The sequence below is a fragment of the Bos indicus genome, chromosome 26 (assembly GCF_029378745.1).
Source record: "Bos indicus isolate NIAB-ARS_2022 breed Sahiwal x Tharparkar chromosome 26, NIAB-ARS_B.indTharparkar_mat_pri_1.0, whole genome shotgun sequence".
NCBI classification, from domain to species: Eukaryota; Metazoa; Chordata; class Mammalia; order Artiodactyla; family Bovidae; genus Bos; species Bos indicus.
Window position 1 is genome coordinate 42,327,680 of NC_091785.1, and position 5,653 is coordinate 42,333,332.

Genomic DNA, 5,653 nt, shown 5'->3' on the forward strand with positions numbered 1-5,653 from the left:
GAGACTGAAGCACCCGTGGGAGTCAATTCTCAGGTAAAGAGAATCATCAGTCAATCAGAATGTCCCTAATGCAGAAGCAGACAATAGACAAGACGACGAGGTCCCTGAAATGTTCTGCCCCCTGTGGCTTCTCTTGTTGGCTTGATCCATGACCCAGGCCCAAGCTGGGGGTCTTGGGGTCCCCCAAAGACTGGGAGCTGTACACAGTTCCCACCTGGAACCACAGGCAGCTGCTACGTGTCTGAAGGACCTTCGTGCTCTCTCTGTGGGAGCCTCGGTTTCCCCCCGGGCGGTAGGGATGACACCCTTCTTGTCTCTGAACCTCAAACAGCTCTCTGAAACTCAAACAGCTCTCTGAAAGAGCCTCAGAAATGAGGGTCGAGGGGCACACACCATGGTCTGGTCAGGCCTGGGAGCTGTAGCACTATCTTTAAAAAGAGAGATTTTATTTATTGATTCGGCTGCGTTGGGTCTTAGTCATGGCACGCAGGATCTTTCATTGTGGCGTGGGGGCTGTCTCTAGTTGAGGTCTGACTTCTCTGAGTTGTGGTGCGGGTTGAATAACTGTGGCTCGAAGGCTTCATTGCCCCCCAGGAATGTGAGATTGGGATCTTAGTTTCCCAACCAGGGATAAAACCTGCATCCCCTGCATTGGAAGGTAGATTCTTAACCACTGCACTGCCCGGGAAGTCCCTGTAGCACGATCTTACATTGGCCTTGTTTTCTGAGACTCTGAGTGGTCCAGGCAACCAGCATTCACCTGGATTTCTCCCCATTTTTTTTGGTACCCAATTTGACAGCAACATGGACAGCCCATGAACACTGGCCTGGAAAGGCCCTGACAAGTGAGGTGGGAGACAAGAAACGAGGTGGTATTTCCCCTTACCTCTTTGAATGACCGCCCACCCACCCCAGAGGACTCTGCCTGCTCTTCTCACCCACCATGATGAGCAGCACAGGTGTCTCTGCCCTGGAGCTCGAGCTGGGGGAGCAACTGGTCCAGCCTAGGGCACCCACGTGTGAGGCACAGGGTGGGCAAGGCAGGTGGGAAAGTGAGGTGGGGTGGGGGGAGTCTGGCGCGCTCGCCAGGAGAGGGAGAGGCCTCCTGCAGGACCCCAGGCGGCCCCCAGGCAGGGGAGAGGGTCCCTCCAGATGCCACTCCCCACCGGCCGTGGGAGCAATGGAAACTGACCACAGACACACCCGTGCCCCTGGCAGCAGCCCCTCCTGGGGTCCTTCCCCTCGCCTGTGCCCTCCCTACCCAGCCTCTCCAACCTGGCGCCCGCCCTCTCCCACATCCTCCTTGCTCACTTTCTTCATGATCTGAAATTGCACGTTTTCCCTTTAGGGCCTGTCTGCCTCTCCCCCTAAGAGTGCAAGTGCCTGGGGCCCAGGGAGCAGGGGGCTCCCCCCTCAATAACGCGGGACCAGGAAGTAAATGTGAGGGACACTCATGACCCAGAACAATCTTCCACGGGTGGACACCCCCAACCAACCAGCACCTCTGCTGGGAACTGCAGCCCCTCCCTGAGCGAGCAGACGTGCCCCCATTCTTCCTGATTCAGCTCATGGGCCTGCTTTCCAGGACTCTCCAAAGAGCTTTCTAGAAGCTTCCAGAGCAGGAGTGAGGAAGATTCCTGACCTCCCGTCTCCGATCCCAGGCTTGACGTCTAGGGGCACAGGGGCCAAGCTGTTGCCGCTGTAAACAAGATAGGTTAAGGTGGTGGCTGTGCCCGAGGGTCAGACCGGGCCACAGAGACTGTGGTGGGAGAAATGGATCTGGCCTGGGCACCTTGGGTGGACTTCACTGGTTTTTCCCAGTGTTAAAATCAAAGCCCAGTGCTCGCTTCGGCAGCACATATACTAAAATTGGAACGATACAGAGAAGATTAGCATGGCCCCTGCGCAAGGATGACATGCAAATTCGTGAAGCGTTCCATATTTTTAAAGAGACACTGATGTATAGATCAGTCTTATGGACTCTGTGGGAGAGGGAGAGGGTGGGGAGATTTGGGAGAATGGCATTGAAACATGTATAATATCATGTATGAAACGAGTCGCCAGTCCAGGTTCGATGCACGATACTGGATGCTTGGGCCTGGTGCACTGGGATGACCCAGAGGGAGGGTATGGGGAGGGAGGAGGGAGGAGGGTTCAGGATGGGGAACACAGGTATACCTGTGGCAGATTCATTTCGATATTTGGCAAAACTAATACAATATTGTAAAGTTTAAAAATAAAATAAAATTTAAAAAAAAAATCAAAGCCCAGGGGCTTCCCTGTTGGTCCAGCGGCCCACACTCCTCACTCCCAGTACAGGGGGCTCAGGTTTGATCTCTGGTCAGGGAGCTAGATCCTGCATGCCGCAGCCAAAGAAGTAAATATATATTTAAAAACTCGAAGCCCAAAAGGCATGTAATTGGACTTCTTTCAAAAACTGGCAGCCGTACTTCAACCTGTAATCACACCATAACTGGTGATGCCCCACAACCTCTAAGCTTCTGAGATTCCATCTGTGTGACTCATGACGGCCACCCCCTCGGAGTTAGAACTCACCACGGTCTAACGAACGTCATGGGGGTAAAGGTGCCCCTTCCATTCCTTCCTGCATCTGATTCGCTCTGTGACATTTTAATCAGTTCGAACTGGAGCAAATCTCCCTTAATCACCCTCTGGAAATCTTTAATTGTTAAATTTTTTTTTTTTTTGCTGCTTAAAGTTTCATTATTTTTAAATAATCCAATTTTACGGGCATTGCATCCTTAATGTGACCTAATTATAGGGGATGTTTTGGTAAAGAAGCAGTGGGCTGCTTCATTCGGGAGTCCTTGCCTTCCCACGAAAGTGGCTGCCTTGAGGATTTTCAGGATTCTGATCATTGCACACTGTAATTATACGTATTTTTACTGGCAGCTGTGAAAATGCTGCGTTTCAAATAATTAAATGAAACACAACCAGAACTGCACGAGAAGATATACACCTTACATAAAAGCAACAAAATTGGCTTCAGATTACATCTTCAGAGCTACCTTAATGAGGCCCCAGCTAATGCCCATTTTTCACTGTCCCCCAAGAAGCAGTGGGAAATGTATGAATTTGTCTCCAAATAAGTGAATTTGGGACATCTGAGTCCTGGCTCTGCTTCTTCGCCAGCAGTGTGACCTTGGCTGAGCCACTTTCCTCCTGGGTTTTTGTTTCCTTACCTGTAAAACGGGGTTGATGATAACAGTACAGCTTGCCAGCACAGCTGTGAGTATCAAGTGAGACGATGGAAGTAAACCTGCTTTGTACAAATTAGAAAGACCTGATGAGCTGCTCAGAGCCTCAGCTTCCCCAGAGGATGAACTGGAGGAACTGAAGGCCTGGTGTCCGTCAGCCAAGCCAACGTCCCCCACCACTGGGCTTTGTCCTGCCCTCAGGCTGGACACCCCAGTACGCTCCCTATCATCTCAGGAGCCCCACTGACCCAGGGCCCCAGGGTCAATGTCCTGACATCTCCATTTGGACTCCCTGTTTTCATTCTCCTTGAGGATGACTGGAGATCCAACGAAATGGGTATTTCAGGAAAACCCAAAGCACAGGGCATGGAGCCACTGTCCCCAGAGTCAGGCTGCTTTGTTTTTACATAAAGGTAAAACTTGACCACATGGTGGAATCAACCATGAATGTTTTTGGTGAAACCTTTCATAAAATAATCTGAAAATAAGCTTTCAATACACATTTCTTAAATGAATGGATGGACCAGAGCCATCAAAAACAAAAACAAAAAGACAAACTTTGGGGGAATATAAATAGAAATTTGGAACACCTTAAACTGCTAATCCTTTGAATGTCTCCTTATTCCTTAAATCTGAGTCTGGCCCCTATTTGAGCAAGAAGGCAGGTGCTCGGTTTTCCCGTTGCAAGCAATTCAAGTGGGACTCTGGTCAGCAGGCTTGTTCTCACTGTGCCATGGAACCCTCAACTGGAGTGGATTTCTCCATGGCATCGGACATTGTAGACCCATCTGAGGTTTAAATACACAGGTGCATATTGACAGGACCAGTGTCCTTCAAGGAGGAGAGACGTGCAGGTGGACCGTGGCCACCTTCACCATCTGCTGGTGCCCATTCGCCTGCCCCCTGGAGTCACCATCACTTTCCGATTCTACTTACTGTAACCTTTTCCCTGCTCTGTGTGCCACTTATTTACTCTTTGACATGACTAATTAATTATAACCCTTGCTTGAAGAATGACACCATTTACTGAAGTCACTTCAGATGCCACTCCATGGGCCCAAGGGCCACCAGAGGCATCGAGGGAAGTCGACCATCGTCCTGCTGGACTCTGGGCAGCAGGCAGTTTGCAGCATGGCTGTTGTCGAAATATGACCATAGCCTAATGAAACTGAAAGCAGGAAGTGACTCTCTCAGCAGCAGGGGAGATGGCCGGCAGGAAGAACTCCGGGATGGGGGTTTCTGCCAAGGGGGGTCCTGCCCTGGCTGCACCCCCAGGCCCCTCCACTCCAGAAGCTGTAGCATCCTCCGAGGTGGATGCTGCCGTCTCCCTCCAAGACGAAGGTGCCGTGGTAACTGTTGCGATTAATCACCCCTGACATCTGAAGGATTGACTGCTGGGGTCGTTTGGCAAAATGGCAAAGCCCAAGGGACTGCACGGCTCCTTCCCACCTGAGGAGACTGGGAGCATCGCCGGCCTCTTAGAACCTCAGTGTCCTTGTCTCTAAAATGGGACCAGGGATAATGAGTGTCATACTAATCATTTAGAGCTTCCCAGGTGGTACAGTGGGAAACATTCTGCCTGCCAGTCCAGGAGACACAAGAGATGTGTGTTCGATCCCTGGGTCAGGAAGTTCCCTAGAGTAGAAAACGGCAATCCACTCCACAATTCTTGCCTGGAGAATTCCATGGAGAGAGGAGCCTGGCGGGCTACAGTCGATGGGGTCGCAGAGGGTTGGACACGACTGAGCGCACACACACATGCAAACACTAGTAATTTGGTCATAGGCTCATCCATGTAAAATAAACAGCAAATATACAAGTATATTGAATAATATAGTACTTTCACTCATGTTAATTATATTTTATCCTTATGATAACTTTGGGAACTTTTTATTAGCGTGATGATTTTACTGATGAGGAAATTAGTGTTCCAAGAGGTCCCGTGACTTACTTGTGGTCACTGAGCTGGCAGAGGGGTGGTGCTGGTGATCAGCTCAGGGTGCCCTGCACTAGTATGTACCCACTGGCTCCTCAACGCGCATCACAGGTTCAGTTTCCTCAGCAAGTCCCTCCAAAGAGCCAAACAAACCACTCAGCAAGACCATTTAGATCAGTGCTATCAATATTATGGACATGGTCACATGTGGCCACATGTAATCAAAATGAAATCAAGTTTAAAATCTAGTTCCTGAGCCACAGCAGAAGTCTCTGGTGCTGAGGAACTGGCTCTGTCAGACCATGGTTCATCCCCTTTTAAAACCAATTTTTTCCCCCCATCTCTGGTCTATAAGTATTTTTTTAAGAAGGAAAGGAAAAAAAACCTACATTGGGATCGACTTCTGTATCAATCCACGCTATGTTGCCATCCATGATTTAAGACTGTAGAATCTTGAATAATCTATATCATTTTAACAAATAAATGATTTACTATGACA

General features: G+C 49.7%; 1 non-coding gene across 1 annotated transcript; it reads left to right on the top strand.

Annotated features, from left to right (window-relative positions):
• The first annotated feature begins 1,839 nt into the window (after positions 1–1,839).
• Positions 1,840–1,946, top strand: LOC139180036 (U6 spliceosomal RNA). The gene has a single exon (XR_011564385.1). It is a non-coding gene; the product is annotated as a U6 spliceosomal RNA (small nuclear RNA).
• The last annotated feature ends 3,707 nt before the right edge of the window (positions 1,947–5,653 follow it).